Source organism: Oryctolagus cuniculus, chromosome 11 (genome assembly GCF_964237555.1).
Source record: "Oryctolagus cuniculus chromosome 11, mOryCun1.1, whole genome shotgun sequence".
Taxonomy (NCBI): domain Eukaryota; kingdom Metazoa; phylum Chordata; class Mammalia; order Lagomorpha; family Leporidae; genus Oryctolagus; species Oryctolagus cuniculus.
The window spans coordinates 93,544,389-93,565,062 of record NC_091442.1 but is presented as its reverse complement, the minus strand read 5'-3'; the positions used below and the strand labels follow the sequence as shown (position 1 = coordinate 93,565,062).

The 20,674-nt window shown below is 37.5% G+C and overlaps 1 long non-coding RNA gene and 1 other non-coding gene across 2 annotated transcripts in view; both read right to left on the bottom strand.

Annotated features, from left to right (window-relative positions):
- LOC127491050 (uncharacterized) overlaps positions 1-20,674 on the bottom strand; it is a 352,787-nt gene that overhangs the window by 324,228 nt on the left and 7,885 nt on the right. Inside the window, exons 2-3 of the long non-coding RNA XR_011380189.1 lie at positions 14,609-14,729; positions 4,614-4,721 (exon numbers count right to left, since the gene is read on the bottom strand). This is a non-coding gene — a long non-coding RNA (uncharacterized lncRNA). The remainder of the gene's footprint in view (positions 1-4,613; positions 4,722-14,608; positions 14,730-20,674) is intronic.
- On the bottom strand, positions 13,967-14,128 carry LOC127491253 (U1 spliceosomal RNA). The gene has a single exon (XR_007919839.1). It is a non-coding gene; the product is annotated as a U1 spliceosomal RNA (small nuclear RNA).

Genomic DNA, 20,674 nt, shown 5'->3' with positions numbered 1-20,674 from the left:
CAGGCTGTGTCCAGGCCAAAGCAAGGAACTTGTTCTCGGTCTCCTGAGTGGGTGTAGGGGCCCAAGGATTTACACCATCTCCAGCTGCTTTCCAAGGCATATTAGCAGGGAGCTGGATTGGAAGTGGAGCAGCCAAGACTCAAACTGGTGCCTATATAGGATTCCAGAGCTGCAGGCCATTGTTGAACCTGCTATGCTAGAGTGTCAGGCCCTCTACTGATGCTTTATAGGGATGGTTGCATGTTAGTGTGTTCAGAGTAGGATTACTTTCACTGCCTCTGTTTTTGTCTACCTCTGCTTATAGGTTTTTTTTGTTTGTTTGTTTGTTTTTGACAGAGTTAGACAGTGAGAGAGAGAAACAGAGAGAAAGCTCTTTGTTCCATTGGTTCATTCCCCAAATGGCTACTACGGCCGGAACTACGCCGATCTGAAGCCAGGAGCCAGGTGCTTCCTCCTGGTCTCCCATGCAGGTGCAGGGCCCAAGCACTTGGGCCATCATCCACTGCCTTCCCAGGCCACAGCAGAGAGCTGGACTGGAAGAGGAGCAGCCGGGACTAGAACCAGCGCCCATACGAGATGCTGACACTGCAGGCAGAGGATTAACCAAGTGAGCCACGGCACGGGCCTCAGGAGTTTTTTTAAAGATGTTTAAAAATTTATTTTCTTTAAATACTTTCTTTAAAAAAAGTATTTAGAAACATTTAATTAATCTTGTTTTTAACTGAAGAAAACTTGTCAATTTGGGGTCAACACTGTGGAGTAGCTGGTAAAGTCGCTACCTTTGACACCAGCACACTATAAGGTCACCAGTTCAGAACAAGCTCCCTGACAATGGCCTGGGAAAAGCAGCAGAAATGGCCCAAATTTTGGGGTCTCTGCCACCCAAAAGGGTATCTAATGAGGTTCCTAGCTCCTGGCTTTGGCCTGACCCACCCTTGGCCATTGTGGCCATCTGGGGAATAAACCAGCAGATGGAAGATATCCCTCTTTCTCTCTCTCTTTCTCTCTCTCTTGCTCTTACTCACTCACTCTCACTATTTAACTGCGACTTTCAAACAAATAAATAAATATATTTTTAAAAGAAATATCAATTCTAGAATAGTAATAAATCCCAAATAAACATTCTTTGCCATAAACAAGTAAGTATCAGGTAATACTAAATATATGGAAATAAAACAAGGTAATATAATAAAGCTGACAAATTTAGAAGTTATAAATTTCTCACTGAGAACATACATAGTTGAGACCCAAATAATCACAAGGGCTGGGCAGAAACCAGGCTCAGATAATTGTAGGTAGAAGAAATAAGTATTGAGTAAGTGAAAAGTTCTCAGACTGAGAATGGAACTAGAATATAGAAAGAAGGGAACTTTCAGTATGGCTGTAGAAAAATTTCACAGTGTGGAATATCTTATGTTTGGTTGCAGGTGCTTAGAGGTAACAGTAGTTTAAAATAGGATAGATCTGACTCAATTGAATGATATATTTCAAAGTAGAGTTAAAAGAATGTGCTGATTAATCTGATTAATTGGATGTGGGTACAAGCAGTAAATAAAATGAAAACTGAAAATGACACACCCTCCTCCTTTTATTTTAGTTCGAACAACTCTAAGCATACTATCGCCCACTGAAGTGACAAAGACTAGGGAGAAAAACATGCTATCTTTGCTGATTGTATCAGTCTCTCAAGTCTGCCATACAAAGTATGACAATGCTGCCATTCCTGTAAGTACAGTTATGTAGTCAACCTAAATTGGCATCTTTGAAATGATGCTTTTAAACTTTTTGGTACCTAACCCAAAGAATAGGCAACTGTGTTACTAAACAACAGTCCAAGGACCAGAACAGACCTCGTTCTGCTGCCCAACAGTGGATTCAACCACATCTATACCCTGCCAACAACAGATAAGAGAGGCAGAAAAAGGAACTGGGGGCATCAATAGATTTGCGTTTTGCTAAGGTGTTAGAATAATATGCAATATACTTGACTGGAACTTTATTAAAGTCATGACATTTTCAAGAAGGGTCATTCAGTATCATGGCCAAACCCAGATCAGTTCCAGAGGCATAGCTGGAGGGGTGAAAGAAGAAGGAATGCTATAGAAAGATCAGAAAAGGACTGGAGTCAGCTATTCCTGATAAAGAGTATAACCTAAGCTCAGCCACTGCCTTTGCTTCCAAATTAAAATGAATTCCTTTTTCCTGCAAGGTGGATTTCTTCTCCAGTCCTATACTACCTTTATTCAGCAAGAGCACTTGAAGTTAAAATTAAATTTGGAAGATCTGAAGAGAGAATTTGGACAAAGGCCAAGAGCAGTCAGAGAGTGAATGAAAATCATTTTGAAAATGCTGGTGGTGAAAAATCTGGAACAGGAAATATGTCTGGCAGCAAATCTACCCTTTGTAACAAGAAATCAAATATTTGTGAGAACATTCTTTGTTTCACAATGGATTATTTGTGTCTTTACTATTAAAGCTTTCAGGAAATATATTTATTGAGAGATAATTGCATCTCTACAATAAATCTTTAACAATACCAATGACCCTTAGTTCTGAGATATGCATTTGGTGTGGAAAGGTATAGAAAAGAAAGCATGCAGTGCATGATCTGGAAGAGAACGGAAATTTAGCTAAGCGACAAAGAACATATCTAAGAATGTAAACGCCATGCATAATTGCATAATTTGAATAATACGCAATTTGATCTAAGCTACAAATGAAATGCAAAATACTTAATATATACCAGAGAGTTGTGCTCTGAAACTGCATAACTGCCCATTGTGTGGTCATTTTCCTCACTGTCCCTTATCCCAAAGCATGGAGAAGTAATCCCATAAAGTACATTCAGGGACAAGAGTCAAAGAAAAGAAAAACTGAGGCAATATTAAGTACATGAAGAATTTGATTCTGATTGGTTTAAGAAGGAGAACAAACAGTTTTTGGGAAATGTTGGGATATTGTGGAGTTTGAAGTATAGTGGAGGTTTAAACACATGACATGGGTTCTGAGCACACAATCCTGCATTTCTTAACTTCACTGTTAGGAAAAGCAAATATGCCCCAGTCAAGTTTCTCACAGCCTCAGTTTCTTCAATTTTTGTTTATTTCCACAAATTAAATGAGATAATGTAAGGCATTCAATATAATATCTGCAAAAATCATTGGTCATTGTTTTGGTCACATCATTGGTATCTTAAAAGAAGCGTGAGCTAAATATGATGGCCTAAAAATGGATGAAGAGGGATTTGAAAATACAGATAGAGCTAAATTTGTAAACAAAATAATATAATTCTGAATAAAGTGATATTATTTAATTTTATAGTATATTGAATCTAAATTGGGAAAGAATAAAATATATTACGTTGATGTCAGATATATGAATCTTCACAAAGATAGAATGCATAATTAAAAGTTAGAAAAACTCTCTTGATTTTTTTAGAAGTATTATATTTCTAATTTTCAATAATCTAGGCATTAAAACTGCTCCCTTTCCTTTTTCTCACTATTTGGGGGCATCTTAATAACTATGCACATCTTCAAAGCAGAGTACAAACTTGGAAAAGAGGTAGAAGACAAATTAAATTTTTATGCTTGCCTAGAGAAGTGTAACACTATTGACCAACTCGGGACTTCTCTGTGGCTTCCATTGTTTCTTAATATTCCCTTGTCCCTGAATGTACTTTATGGGATTACTTCTCCATGCTTTGGGATAAGGGACAGTGAGGAAAAATGACCACACAATGGACAGTTATGCAATTTCAGAGCACAACTCTCTGGTATATATTAAGTATTTTGCATTTAATTTGTAGCTTAGTAGATCAAATTGCATATTATTCAAATTATGCAAAGCTGCACTGAAAATAAATGATGCATGTATTTCATTCCTTTTACAGGAACACTGCTAATTACTAAATGTCGGTTCCATAATTTGCAACTGGGTTAGCCACCTACATAGCATATTGTAATATACCAGTTCTATATCAATTCCAGGCAGTAAATAATCAAATATCATCTTCAAATGTACATATACAAGATAGAATCATAATCTACACTAGTGAGAAAATTGGATTATCTAATTATATTCACATTAAGTTGAAAAATCCTGGTAGTACCATCACAACTAAGTTTTATTTTAACTAATTAAAATTTTCTTCATAGTATTTTGTTGTTTGTCTTACAATTTGCAAGTATAAACACATATTTTATATATAGGGACTTAGTACATACTTTCAAATGATATTTGTGAAGAAATTAAGCCTCTAGCCTAACTTAAATGAATCTATTTTTCTTTGTTTTACTGTACTAGTATAGCAATCTGACAGGATAACAGCTGAATTTTCTTAGTAGTTCATTTAATTATATTTAGACCCATGCATTTGGGTTTACAGGCATAGGCATACAGACAATTTCCCTCAATATTCATTGCAATCTTAAGGTGTCACATTTTGAGTACACATTCCACTGCTATCATTCAAAAAATTTTAATGCATTTTGATTTGCAGAGATGGAATCAAAAGTAAGCGACAAAGACATTGGTTGAAAATAAAACATTTCTGTCTCTTCAAAGATTTTAAAAGACTAAAATATACAAAGACCTATAGCAATTGTTCTTACCTTTTTCCACTTAGCAGTGTCACATTTGAGCATTTGCATTCTTAGATGGCATCAGCACAGAATACGAGCATCTCTTTGAAATCAGATATTTTTGTGACCTGTCAGATTCTAGAGAGGATGAAAAAAAGACAGAGCAAAGTATTGAAGAATTATGGGAAATGTAGTAGGATATAGTAACTCAGTAGCAGTGATACAAGTGAAAAAGAAAGATGATAACACTGGAGATGGAGAGATCCTAACACTAGAATTTATTCTGTGTCATTGCAGTGCTTCCCTGGAAAAGGCAAATACAGGAAACAGGAAGAAATATAAAATTATATAGAAATCATTGTTACAATGCCTTTTTGGGAAAGGGATTTGCATGTAATTATGCTTCAGCCTACAATATCCAAACCAGGGCAAAACTAACCTTCCTAAGGTGCTGATTCAGTTTGTCAATCCTAATGAAAGTACTTCAGGGAGTATTAAAACTCTGGTGGTCTCTGCTCCAGGTTCCCAGAGTGTTTACTGTCTGGCTCATGCTCCATATACATGAACAAATATGACAACATATTAAAACTGAAACATATCATATAAATATGCAATTTCTGGCTTTTCTTAGAAATTGGTACACTTGCCACATGAGCCCAAATTTTCTTGTTGTCACCCTAGAATGGAATTGAGAGAAGTACATCCTTGAGAGAAGGCAAATACTCCCTACTGGCCATACTGTCCCTCTGGTCTCCCTGATATTTTGACTATCTGTGGTATTAATAGGGTGACATCAATCTTATGAATTCTCTTACAGAATATTTTTCTTCTTTTTAATTTTCTGCATTTTCTTTTCATTTTGATACCCTACCAGGAACTTGTATTATTGATACCTGTTCTTTCAGCTTCCTTTTACCCACAGTCCTTGATTAAAAGCATACTCTTCCGTCTGACCTATGTACACTCAATATTCTCGAACTGTGTTTCAGGAACTCATTCAGCAAGTGATCACTGAATGCTCACAGCGATTCTACACGCCGGTGCAGTGGTAGTGGTGTTAATGGAAGCAACACAGGGGTGAAAAGCACACAATTCTCATTCTCAAGAATCTTAGAATTTATGAAGAGTGAGAGTTTACATAGAATTTTAATTCAATCTAATGATAAGTAAGGGGGTGATCATCAAATGCTATTGGTGTAAAAATGTGCAGGATGTCAATATCAACTGAAACACTGGTTGGGACAGCTGGGCTGTTGTAATAGATGAAGTGACACCTGGACCATACTTTGAAGAACTTTATGAAGACTTGTAGATATAACATTTAATGTTTATGAAACTGAGAATATGCACAAGTCTTTGCTACTCCTTTTATTTGAGTCAATCTCTTGCTTTTAAAAAGGAAACCACCAGCATGCCTGGTTGTCCTTTTCTCTTCTGAATCTCATTTTCTCAGGATAAATATCTGGTGGTTCAGCAGTGTTTCTACTTTTCCTCTCTTTCCTTGAGACCTAGACAGGATTTAAGCAGATCAAGTGATTCTAGTTTAGCTATTCTATGAGCGAAGTATTCTTGTGCTGGTCAGTCTGGAATGATTGTGTGTTATGAGTTCTAAACAACAGCTTTGAATTACCTGTATTTTCAGATGTGTGTGTGTGTGTGTGTGTGTGTATTTAGAAGGTACAGAAATACACAATGATACAGCATGTTCAGAACTCTTAGACACATCTGAGATTTAAAAACATTGGCATTGATAATTCATTGGGTAACAGCCTGAATCATCATTATTAACCAAGATGTTTTGTTGTGGAATCACACTATGCTTTTTATCATACTCTATTTTCCATTTAATTCAGGAATGATTATCTATCCTTAGTAATTTATAGCACTCAATGGAAAATTAATGTATCCTAGCTCATTATGGTTTTAAATGATCTACCAAATATCTTGAAGAGATATATTGATAAGGGTAATTGACATAAAGATGAATGATCAGCCTTGGAGTCTGGAGTAGGGCTGGCCAAACTATCATGCTATGCTGTGGAAATGGATTTGCTATCTTTTGAGTTGAAGCAAACTCTATTTCATCGAAGTGTACTTATTCATTATATGAAACAATATTAAATCATAAAATTCACAATATGAATAAATATAAATAATATACATGTGACCTTTTTCTATCTGGTAAAAATCCTTAAATGAACTCTATAATATCCCCCTAAAAATGAACGATAAAAATAAATGATATTTTCTCAAAACTATCTCAAAATTTAGGTATTTCAGTTTTTTCTTTTCAATCTTTATGCATTAGAAAAGGTATCAAAATTTATTTTGGCCAGTGCCGTGGCTCAACGGGCTAATCCCCCGCCTAGCGGCACCAGCACACAGGGTTCTAGTCCTGGTTGGGGCGCCGAATTCTGTCCCGGTTGCCCCTCTTCCAGGCCAGCCCTCTGCTGTGGCCAGCGAGTGCAGTGGAGGATGGCCCAAGTGCTTGGGCCCTTCACCCGCATGGGAGACCAGGAGAAGCACCTGGCTCCTGCCTTCGGATTGGCGCGGTGCACGGGTCGCAGCGTGCTAGTTGTAGCGGCCATTGGAGGGTGAACCAACGGCAAAAAGGAAAACCTTTCTCTCTGTCTCTCTCTCTCACTGTCCACTCTGCCTGTCAAAATAAAAATTATTTCAAACTCAACATAGTTTCTTAACCTCTAGAAAGAATCTATTTAAACATCCTGACATTTTTAGGCTTATGTTTGTATCTCTTTTTCCAATAAATTAACTCAATTCAATGATACTAATTAATGAAATCTGATGTACTTTTAGTGAGGCGCAAGTACAGCACAATTAATATACTTGGTTCCAAATCCTAATTTGGAAGTTATCAATCAAAATATTGGAAGAAGCTTTGGCTACACCGCTTTGAAATGAGACCAAAACCTAATGGAGGAAGATTGAGTGGACAGATCCTTCCTTATCAATGCTTGGATTGTTTCATAAATTATGATTTACAATTATCATCAATAATTTTATAATTCACAGGACAGGAATTTTCACTCAGAATGCTGTCTCAATTCTTCTGCTGTTCCAACTGAATTTCTTTGTATTGTTTTGTACTATTATCTTGTTTGATCCTACTGTTTGGTAGCAATGTGTATCTTTTAAGTGTCTATTGTTAAAACATGAAACAGCTTTACTTGTGAGACATAACTGATTAGTCGAACCAGCACAAAGTGGTATTTGAGGTTGGATATAACAAAATAGAAGCAAGCAGGCATCTATTTTACAAGAAATCCATGTTTTTAATAAAACTGACTTGGTAAGTAGTAAATGCCAGAAAACTTAGATGGGCTTTCTGTGACTTTATCATAAAGTGTCCTGTTGTAATATGAAGCTCATCTTGTATCATTACATCCAGTCATATTAACAGAGTAAAATAGTAGGGAAGTTAACAGGGTAATTATTCACTTGTTATCTAGCCATATAAAAAACTCTGGCCAGGGAACTAGGGAAAGTTTGGAGCTACTCCTGTGAAAGTGAACGACAAGATATAAGCAGGGTGCAAAGGATGCAGGCACAGGAACTAAAGTTCAAGGTGAGTCCCTGGTTAGCAGCTTATGAATTTGGCATACATTTGCAAATGATTAGTATGTGCCAAGAATTCTTCTAGAGCTGGAAGAAAAAAGTGAGTAAGATATATCTCCTGTTGTGAAGGATTGAATAATTTAATGAATTACTTAGGCACTTTTACAGATTGTTATGTACAATGAAGTAAATCACAGATTGACAAAGGTACCAGAGATTATGCAGGTTTTGACAAGAGGCATCTAATTCATTTTGAAGAGTTGTGGCATAATGAGGGAGAAAGGTATTCCAAGTGAGAAAACAGAATGAACTAAGACACTGAATAGGAACCAGTGGTATTTCACTCTTGGTTGAGCGTAAAATGGAGAGGAATGTGCAGTCAGAGTGGAAGCTGATATAATATGGAGGTTTTCAGAAGAGAAGGGCTTTGTCTTCCTTTCCTAATATTGCTACCCTGTCCATGGTAAGAAATCACAGCAGGGACTTGGGAAGGTATAATAAATTTGCATTTTAATTTAATTATTCCTGCAGTTGTGTAGATGATAGATAAGAGGGGTTAAGTCTGAGGGCAAAGTTTTTAGGTTGGATATTCTAATGGTTCTTCTGGAAAAATGATGGTCTGAGGAGGATGCACCTGGCTCCTGGCTTCGGATCGGTGCAGTGCACCGGCCATAGTGGCCATGTGGGGGGTGAACCAATGGAAAAGGAAGGCCTTTCTCTCTCTCTCTCTCTCTCACTGTCTAACTCTGCCTGTCAAAAGAAAAAAAAAAAGAAAAATGATGGTCTGGCCCATGAGAATATGTTTGATTGGGATATGGATAGAGGCGGAAGCAAATCTACAGAAGAAGTAAAAGAGGAAAAATTATTTTATGCAAAAGAGTTACAGCAAGAACATATTATGTATTAAACATATCCTTTCACTTTTCCTCCAGGGCTCATGTAAACACTACATTTTCCAGCCTACATTGGTCAGTGGAATATAGGCAGAAATATTACTTCACATTTCTTTTACTGACTCATAAAAGCTTTTTTTCTTACCATCTTGTAGTCATTCTATTCATTCATCTAATTTACAGGTTTCCAAGGAGTACTTTGAGATCTCAATGTAGGGTATAGCACATGATGGAAGGAATACATATTTCCCCAAATACTCTAAGAACCAAAGCCTACAGAGGCTAAAGGTTCAGTACTGATCTTTATTGAATCTTATTTTTTTAAAAAAAATTGATATCTTTTTTTAAACTTTTATTTAATCAATATAAATTTCGGAAGTACAACTGTTAGGATTATAGCAGTTTCTCCCCCCATAATCTCCCTCCACCTGTAAACCATCCCATCTCCTACTTCCGCTCCCATCCCATTCTTCATTAAGATTCATTTTTAATTATCTTTGTATACCAAAGATCAACTAAGTATATACTAAGTAAAGATTTCAACAGATTGCACCCACACAGACACACAAAGTATAAAGTACTATTTGAATACTAGTTTTACCATTAATTCGCATAGTACAAGACATTAAGGACAGAGATCCTACATGGGGAGTAGGTTCACATTGACTCCTGCTGTTGATTTAACAATTGACAGTCTTATTTATGATGTCAGTAATCACCAGAGGCTCTTGTCATGAGCTGCCAAGGCTATGGAAGCCTCTTGAGTTCACAAACTCCGATCTTATTTAGACAAGGCCATAGTCAAAGTGGAAGTTCTCTCCTCCCTTCAAAGAAAGGTATCTCCTTTTTTGATGGCCTGTTCTTTCCGCTGGGATCTCACTTACAGAAATCTTTCATTTAGGTCATTTTTTGCCACAGTGTCTTGGCTTTCCATGCCTGAAATACTCTCATGGGCTTTTTAGCCAGATCTGAATGCCTTAAGGGCTGATTCTGAGGCCAGAGTGCTGTTTAGGACATCTGCGAATCTATGAGTCTGCTGTGTATCCTGTTTTGCATGTTGGATCATTCTCTCCTTTTTAATTCTATCAGTTATTAGTAGACACTGATCTTGTTTATGTGATACCTTTGACACTTAATCCTAGTCTATGAACAATTAAGAACTTAAACTGATCACTTTGACTAGTAAGATGGCATTGATACATGCTAACTTAATGGGATTTGGAATCCCATGGCACGTTTCTAGCTCAACCATTATGGGTAAGTCCAAGTGATTGTGTGCTGAACTGTATATCTCCTCCCTTTCTTATACTCAATATTATTTTTATCAGGGATCAATTTTCAGTTAAATTTAAACACCTAACAATAATCGTGTGTTAGTTAATGAGTTCAACCAATGGTATTAAGTAGAACAAAAAAATACTAAAGGAGTAAAATAGTAAACTGTTCCTTGACAGTCATGACAAGGGCTAATCAAGTCATTGTTTCTCATAGTGTCCGTTTCACTTCAAAAGGTTTCCTTTTAGATGCTCAATCAGTTGTCACAGATCAGGGAGAACATATGACATTTGTCCCTTTGGGACTGGCTTATTTTACTCAGCATTATGTTTTCCAGGTTCTCCATTGTTACAAATGACTGGATCTCATTTTTTTTTTACTGATGAATAGTATTCTATAGAGTACATATCCCATAATTTCTTTATCCAGTCTACTCTTGATGGGCATTTAGGTTGATTCCATGCCTTAGCTCTTGTGAACTGGACTGCAATAAACATTGAGGTACAGACAGCTCTTTTATTTGCCAATTTAATTTCCTTCGGATAAATCCTGAGGAGTGGGATGGCTGGGTCATGTGGTAGGGCTATATTCAGATTTCCGAGGAATCTCCAAACTGTCTTTCATAGTGGCTTTACCAGTGGACTATCTACTTTCAGTGAAAATCTAGAGGCTTGTGATAGGTGTGGCCAGAGAGCTCTGTTCAGTTCTTCAGTTTAAGGGTGTGCCTAAGGTGACACACCCAGGTTTGGCATGATAAATCTTCTACCTCTTTTTTTTTTTAATCAGAAAGGAAGTAATTCTGCTCAATCAAGTTCTTTTCCTCAATGGCAATCAGTGCCTGTGCGCTAGCCACAGTGGGTATTATATTCGCCTGCTTTGTCCCAAGGACCACAGAAAGGATCTATGCAGTCCTCAGTACAAGCTCAGATTCCCTTGAAATGTCTCTCACTGGGTAGCCAGGGCCACCCGAGCTTGTCGCATCTCTTACCAAGACTACTCAAAGTCTCAGCCACACCGTGAGTTCTCCCACACACCATCAGTGTTTTGTTTTGTTTTGTTTTGTTTTGTTTTGTTTTTTTTCACAGTCCCAGTTTAGAAGCTCCACACAGTTACTAGGTCTTAGTCTCCTGTTTTTACTCCTCACCAGAGTCAGGTTTCTCTGCTTGGCTGATTGCCGGGCACAGCCCTGAGCTGGTGCCGCTCTTACATATGTCCAAAATGGAGCCTGCTCTATCGGCTCGTATGCCTTTGTAAAGTTATTGGAGAGAGAGAATTGTGTCTGTACTGTCCCTTTTATTTTTTTCTCTCCTCTAGTTAGGCTGGTGTACTTTCCCCCATGGGGCCTCAAGCCTTGTTCCTTCTAGGCTCTTCCTGCTGCTTTTCCGCCAGTGTCTAGGGCTGTTGTGGTCTCGTCTCACCTCACTTTCCAGTGCTGGTTCAGAGGCTCTTGGCAGCTGGGGTCCTGAGCCATGGGTGCCCATGCCCTCTGCATAGGTCCACCATGTCTCTCTAATTATGGAGTTTCCTCTGCCTTTTTTCCCCTAACTCTTCCCTGAGACTACATTATTTCCACTTTTATTAAACTATCTTCTCCTGGTCTTTCAGTAAGCTCCCTCCCTATTCCGCCATCTTGGAACCTCCCTGATATGACATCGTTTATTTTATAACAGCAATTTATCTTAATGAATACATTGGTGAAAAAAGTAAGCCAATAGAAACATACTTTGATAGGAGAGGATTAATTCTTTTTTTTACATTATAAATTGGAGATGACTATGAAGTGATTAGCATGGGAGTCAAAAAGTCATTCAGGAAAATGGCTGATAAAAAATAGCAAATCAAGGGTGGAATTCTGGTAGTATCAAAAGTTAGTCATAAGAGGAAGAATAAATTGAGGTTAGAGAGAGATTTGAAGTCTAATAAAAAGAGATTCTAATTTTGATAAGAGTTTTACTTCTCATTTGAAATGAGAAGCCTCTGATGGTTTGAATCAAAGGAGTGATATGGTAATATTTGCATTTTATTTAGATTGTTTTAGTATGAAAAACACAGACAACATGTGTGTGTCTAAAAGCTTGGAGAAGAGACAGGAGGTACGTGCTGCTGCTGTGTTGCAACTAGCTAAGATGCTGCCTGCAATGCTGGCATCCCATGTACCAGGCTGGAGCACCCATTTGAGTCCTGGCTGCTCTGCTTCTGATATACCTCCCTGCTAACATGCTTGGGAAGGCAGTGGATGATGGCACAAGTACTTGGGCCTCTGCCACCAACTTGGGAGATACAGGTAGAGTTACAGGCTCCTGATATTGGCCTGGCCTAATCATGGCTGCTGTAGCTACATGGGAAGAAAACCAGCAGATGATTTCAGCCTCTCTCTCTCTCTCTCTCTCTCTTTCTCTCACTCTGTCTTTCAAATACATAAAAAATCTTAAAAGAAAATAAGAGTCAGGAGTCTCCTACCATGACTAGCATGAAGCTTTGTTTAAATCAAGTAAGTAAATTCCAAAGAAGAGAAAATACATTTGATGGAGGAATGATCCAAAGTGCCAAATTCAAAAGAATTCATTTTTTAAAGATTTTTTAAATTTTTTATTTATTTATTTGAGAGGTAGAGTTACAGACAGTGAGAGGAAGAATCAGAGAGAAAGGTCTTCCTTCCGTTGGTTCACTCCCCAAATGGCCACAACAGACGGAGCTGTGCCAATCTGAAGCCGGGAGCCAGGAGCTTCTTCCAGGTCTCCAATGCAGGTATAGGGGCCCAAACACTTGGGCCATATTTAGCTGCTTTCCCAGGCCATAGCAGAGAGCTCGATTGGAAGATGAGCAGCCAGGACTAGAAACCGGCACCCATATGGGATGCCGGTGCTGCAGACAGAGGGTTAACCTACTGCGCCACGGTGCCAGCCAAGAGAATTCATTTTTATAATAACAGATTTGGAAATATGGCAGCCAACATGGATTTTACCTATATTGAGATGGGGTGGATCATCACTAGGAAAGGGAAAATAAAGACTGCAAAGTAAATAAGCTTTGTGAAAATATAAGGGAAGAAACTGAACTGTAGCCAAAGGCATGCATTTAGGTTAAATGATTTCTCTGTTGATTGCTTGTTAGGATGGAAAATATGTAAACATAACTATATGCTATGAGAAAAAGTCAAAAGAGATAAATTTGGAAGAATATGCAGAGAAAAAGAAGTAAGTGAGATATGAAAGCCCCTATAGTAGTAAGGAAGTAGAATCAAAGTCCAAATTGGTGATGTAACCTGAACAGGACATGATGGATATCTTATTATCAAAGTCTAGTGGAAACAATGTGGGGACCTCCAACATAATCAATGTCTGTAGGAGTGAATATCAGAAAGGTGACATAGTTGATATCTGATTTGCTCTGTATTCTCAAGGAGAAATGAGCAATGATGTTGTACAAGGTGATGGGAAATGCATGTAAGGAATGGTCTTTCAAGGGCATCACTAATATTGTATCCAAGGACAAGTAAAAGGTACTACATGTAATACTGAATACTATTCCTTTAAAATGAAGAATATAGGACTCCAGAAACATGACTGGTATACAATTTCCAAATCTTCATTTTAGTGATTAGTTCAAGTGTTACATTTTCATTTCTTTTTTTTTCCCCAGGAGAAAGCGCCAACGCAGTCCCCCACTACCACAAATTATGCAGTTGAGTTTCCCACATTTGGGGAAATCGCAGGGGTCAGCACATCTGGAGTGTAATAGATGAGCCTCGCCCTGGGAAAACCACTGTCGTGATCATGGTATCTCCCCTTAAGTATTTTTTTTTTGACAGGTAGAGTTATAGACAGTGAAAGAGAGAGACAGAGAGAAAGGTCTTCCATCTGTTGGTTCACTCCCCAAATGGCCGCTACAGCCAGTGCTGCCATATCCGAAGTGCTCCACCGATCCGAAGCCAGCAGCCAGGTGCTTCTCCTGGTCTCCCATGAGGGTGCAGGGCCCAAGCACTTGGGCCATCCTCCTCTGCCTTCCCGGGCCACAGCAGAGAGCTGGACTGGAAGAGGAGCAACTGGGACTAGAACCCGGCGCCCATGTGGGATGCCAGCGCCACAAGGCAGAGGATTAACCAAGTGAGCCACGGTGCCGGCCAGATTATCATTTCTAAAACTAGTTATTTTGCAGTAATTTTGAGGTTTCAATGCAATCATATTTGTAATTAATTCAGTCATTTCTGAGTTGCTTTCTCTACTGACCATGTATATAAAATATTTGCAACATAATTCAACAAAAGTGAAATATACTCACATACATGAGGGCCTTTTCCTGTCTTCTCAAGTAGTGTGGGAAAATGGGTAGACAGCATATCATACCATTAGTATTTCTAATTCTCATTTCTCACATATCATCCTAAAAGAAACAATCCTTCCTGAAATAGAAAAAACAAAGAATATCAGTTTTTGTCCATGGAAGAATTTAATGAAATGAGACTTCTTACAAAATAAGTCTCAGTTGGGGCTGATGACAAACTCAGTATCACTGTGCAGATGTTAAATATCATTTCTTCTAGAGACTATTCCTGAAACATCAATGTTGAGTTGGGAATTTCTCCTCAGATTCACTCATCAATCCAAATATACATCTGATATAATATTCCTGGATATGCAATCAGACTCCTGTGTCTGCTTCCCTTAATAAACCTAGTTCATTGACAATGGGGATCATGACTTGTCCATCTATACTTCCAGAATTTTCAAGACTCTTCATATATTGCATATAAACAGCAAATGGTAATTGAAAAAAATATTAAAAGTAACTGAATTATTATTATTTAAAATAAGTGAATTACTTAATAAATAAATAGTTGAATATTCTATTATTTCTAGAAAATACATATTTCTTCAGTTTACCATCCAGCTACTGAGATAAAGCTAGTGTTTATTTCCTCAAAAGCAGAAATGGAAAAAAAAGGAAAACAAGAAAAAAGAATTTTTTTTTCTATTTTAATGAAGAACATAAGTAAGAAAATACATCTCATTTATAACTACAATAGCAGCTGTGATATCATTGTTTATTTGTTTAGAAATGATAAGGAAATTAGGAGAAATACCAAAAGTAGAATATGCTATTGCATTCAAAATAATGCTGCAATACACAATGCAATTTGCAAAAAAAAAAAAAAACAACACTTTTCAGTTAAAATTTAAACACCTAAGAATAATTGTGTGTTAATTACAGAGTTCAATCAATAGTACTAGAACAAAAAAAAAGTGATCCCTGTTAGGAATTTGGAAAACATTATGTTGAGTGAAATAAGCCAACCCCAAAGGGACAAATACCACTTGTTCTCCTTGATAGGTGACAACTAACTGAGCACCAAAAAGGAAACCTGTTAAAGTGAAATGAACACTATGAGAAACTGAGAAACGGTGGCTTGATCAGCCCTCACCCTGACTGTTGATGAGCAGCTTAATATGTTATCCCTCTTAGTATTTTTTTTGTTTGTTCTACTTAATACTTTTGGTTGAATACTGTAATCAATACACAATTCTTCTTAAGTGCTGAAACTTAACTGAAAAGTGATCACTGTTAAATATAAGAGTGGGAATAAGAGAGGGAAGAGATGTGCAATTCAGGACATGCTCAAGCTGACTTACCTCAAACAGTAGAGTTAGAAACATACCAGGGGATTCGAATTCAATCCCATCGAGGTGGCATGTACCAATGCCATCTCACTAGTCCCAGTGGTCAATTTCTGTTCACAATTGATCGTAATGATAGGACTAAGAACCAAAGGGATCACAGAAACAAGAATAGTGTCTGCAAATACTAGCTGATAGAATCAAAAAGGGAGAGAATGGTCCAACATGGGAAGTGAGATACACAGCAGACCCATAGAATGGCAAATGTCCTAACAGCACTCTGGCCTCAGAATCAGCCCTTAAGGCATGCGGATCCAGCTGAAATGCCCATGAGAGTATTTCAGGCATGGAAAGCCAAGACACTCCGGGGGAAAAAAAACCTAAATGAAAGATCTCCGTGAGTGAGATCCCATTGGAAAGAATGGGTCATCAAAGAAGGAGGTACCTTTCTTTCTCTGAAGGGAGGAGGGAACTTCCACTTTGACCATGCTTGTCTAAATATGATCAGAGTCAGTGAACTCAGGGTGCTTCCATTGCCTTGGCAGCTCATGACAAGAGCCTAGGGTGATTACTGAGGCCATAAACAAGAGTGTCAATTTGTTAAGTCAGCAACAGGAGTCACTGTGCACTTACTCCTCATGTAGGATCTTTGTCCTTAGTGTGCTGTACATTGAGATTTAATGCTATAACTAGTACTCAAACAGTATTTTTCACTTTATGTTTCTGTGTGGGAGCACACTGTTGAAATCTTTACTTAATGTATGCTAAACTGATCTTCTGCATATAAAGAGAATCGAAAATGAATCTTGATGTGAATGGAAGGGGAGAGGGAGTGGATAAGGGGAGGGTTGCGGGTTGGAGGGACATTATGGGGGGGAAGCCATTGTAATCAATATTCTGTACTTTGGAAATTTATATTCATTAAATAAAAGTTAAAAAAATAAAAATAAAAATAAAAAACTTTCTGGCTGGTTTTTTATACCTTAGAAAAGGAAACTAGAGATAACATTAAAGTCACTGAATCACAACCTAGGATGTCATTTCCTCAGCCCATAAAGCTCTGCCATAGCTTTTTTGGCTTGCTAAAGAAAGAAAAATTAAAAACGTTACTGTAGATTCTTAAGGATTTCCAAATGTTTATTTGGAATTCAGTATTTTTAAGTCTTCATTCTGATTTCAATTATAACATATGACAGAAGATATCAATTTTATAGCAAAGTCATTAGACTTTGACAGAAAATTATTAATTTTACAAAATATACTGCTTTGTAGTATTAGTAAAGAAATTATAGCTTCCTCTAATTTTTACTATTATAAACATTTTATCTCTTACTCAGATAAGTTCACTTTGACTAATTTCTTACAGTATTGAATATTCAGGGATTGTATTTATATTCAATCTTAAAAAATTGCAAATGTCCCCTAAATAGTGTTTTTAAATTAATTTCAAAATTATTGATAAGTTCAACACATCATTCAGTGCTTTCTTACTAATTCTGAATTGTTATACAATTGTACTTCTAAAAAGAATTCATGGTGTTAGTGCTGCTATACTCAGCATATCAAAATGAGACATTATATTGTAAAAAGGCATTTTTATAGGAAATGCAGGTATTAATGGAGGCACTCTACTCTGTGAACATAGCTGCTACCTCATCAATCCAAAAACAATTCTCAGCCTCATTTTTTTACTTATGAAATGATTGCAGTGTGACTTGTCCCATCTGTTCTGCTAGTTTTTATGATGATAAAACAAAAACATATTCCAAACACTATCTAAGTGGAAATAACTATTAAATACTAGATAATTTAATTTTCCCATATATTTAAAATATTTTGGAAATACTGTTTGATTTCTTGAGTGTTAGCTACATATAATTTTGTTCCATTATACTTTTGGGCTTTTCTTAACAAATAAAAACATCAATAAATATGATACACACACACACAAACAAATGTATAAGACTGCTTTTGTTTGAGGGCAGGCTTTGTGACATAGAGGATTAAGCTGCCACCTGTGATGCCAGCATTCCACATGACTACCTGTTTGAGACCCTGCTGTCCCACTTCTGATCCAGCTACCTGATTCTGTGCCTAGAAGAGCAGACAGAGATAGCCTGAATGCTTGGGTCCTTGCCACTCATGTAGGAGACCCAGATGGACTTTGAGGTTCTGGCTTCAGCCTGGCCCAGCCCTGGCTATCACCTACTTGGTGAGTGAACCATTGGATGAAAAATCTCTCTCTCTCTCTCTCTCTCTCTCTATATATATATATATATATATATATATATATCTGTGTCTGCTTCTATCTCTGTTTCCCTATCTTTCTCTGCAACTCTGCCTTTCAAATAAAATAAATAATTTTAAGAGACTTCTTTTGTTTCAGATTTGTTTATTTTTGCTTTTTTTCCTTAAATACTAATTATATCGAGTAAATTAAATAAAGAGAAGTAGCAGTAAGATGCTTCTTCAACCACCAGTACTAGGCCCTGAGCTAGACTAGCATACTCTGTTGATTATAAAAGTGGAAACTTGGGGGCCCTGTGATAGCATGGTGTAGCAAGTTAAACTGCCCCCGTGATGCCAGCATCCCCTATGGGCACCTGTTTGAGACCTGGCTGCCTCACTTTTGATCAAGCTCCATGCTAATGCTCTTGAGAAAGCAGTGGAAGATGGCCCAAGTCTGGGGTCTCTGCACCAAAGTGGGAGACCCAGAAGAAGTTACTAGCTCCTAGCCTCAGCCTGGCATAGCTGCAGCTACGGAGGCCATTCGTAGGTTGAACCAGCAGTTGGAAGATATATATATATATATATATATATATATATATATATATCTGTATCTCTGCTTTGCAAATTAATAAACCTTTAAAAAAAGAATGGAAAATGGACTTATTTTAAAATACATTCTTTGTTTGACCTATGTGTAGGCTGATTTATTAAGACTAAATTTATGACATCACATTATTTATTTAAAAAGTTCTGAGTCAGCAAGATAATCCATGTACAGGTGTTTCTGATAAGTAAATTTATCATTCTACATAGCAATGTTTACAGTTGATTTCACTACTGGAAGAATGCTCTCTGAAGAGATTACTATGATGCAAATTTCCTGTTTGAAATGACTGGTATGATAAGTGAGATAATGTAGAATGCAGGGATAGGATTTAGAAAAAAATATCAGAAGCAAACACATCATTCAATATCCTTCAAGTATCCACTGACCCTCTGTTGTCTGCCAGGACTGTCAGTAACAGAATGCTAGCACCTGGGCTAACGAGGAAACTGTCAGTCGCAACTGGTCTGTGAATGGGCAGGTTGAGTCGTCATTATGTCAAGAGATCAGATGTCAAATTTTATGTTTCTTCATTTTTCACTTTATTTACCATCTTCAAGTCTTCATAAAATTATTTAAATAAAATAACCCGTTGGCACTAGGTTCCCGTGGATGCTGCTGCATCATGTTCCTACCACAAATCCGTGACTTCAAACAACAAAAATCGATTCTCCCTCCAATCTGAAGATCAGAGTTCCTATCAGCATAACTGTGCTGAAAAAAACGTGCTAGCAGGGCCATGATTTCTCTGAAGGAGAATCTGTTCTCTCTCTTCCAAATTCTAGTATGTGGTGGCAATCATTGGGTTGTGGCTACATTATTTCAATCTTCAAGGGGAACATGTTCAAATCTCATTTTGTCTTCACCTCACCCTTTCTTTCTTTGTGTCAAATCTTCCTTTGCTTCTCTCTTAAAATTATATCGGATCCATTCTGATAACCCATGATAATCTTTTCATCATAAGTTTCCTGACTTAGTTGTATCTGTAAACAGCCTTTTTCCCTCATAAGATAGCATTTTCAGGCTCCAAGAATTAGCACCTGATCTTTGACAGGACATTACTGTGTCTATCAATCTTTCCTTTTTACCCCTGTGTAGTTGGTTGTCAAAATAATTCTGACCATTTAATGCAAACCTTTCAATACACTCTTCAAGAAATGAAAAGAATCACAACACAGTGAGGCAACCCCCACACCAACAGCATAACTGAAAGAAAGAGCACACCCCATCTTCATTTCACCAGCAAGCCCAAAAGATACTCTGAGTGGAGAGTCAGTGCAGTCCAGGAACAGCAGCACAGATGAGAGAAGAGAGGTGTGATCAGTAGGCCCAAGATTCATCTAGAATAGTTTCCAAACATGAACATGTATCTTAAATGAAAAAAAAAAAAAAACAAATCTGAAGAGGTGGAATAGTTGGGCTGGACAGTTAAGGGGTGAGTTAGCAGTTAAGTTCTCACTTGGGACTCTGTCTAACTCATTCTAGAGCGTTTAGGTTCAAGTCCTGATTCTGTTTCCAATTTTAGTTTCCCACTAATGTGTATCCTGGGAAGCAGCAGGTGATGGCACAATTATGTGGGTCCCCAGCCCCATATGGGAGGCCAGGCTGAGTTTTGTGCTCCTGACTTTAGTCTGGCTCAGACCGAGCTGTTCCAGGTACTTGGGGAGTGAACCAGTGTGCGGATCTCAAACTATCTCTGCTTCTGTTTTGCCTCCCACTTTCTTTCTTTCAAATAACTATTTTTAAAAGGCATCACAGATTAGTATACTTATTTTTGAAAGAGGACATAAATTTCATGTGTCTATACAAATTTTGTACATAGATGTTAATAACTTATTTATAATACTAAAATCTAAAAAATCACAAATGACTTATCAACACATAAACAGATAATCAAAT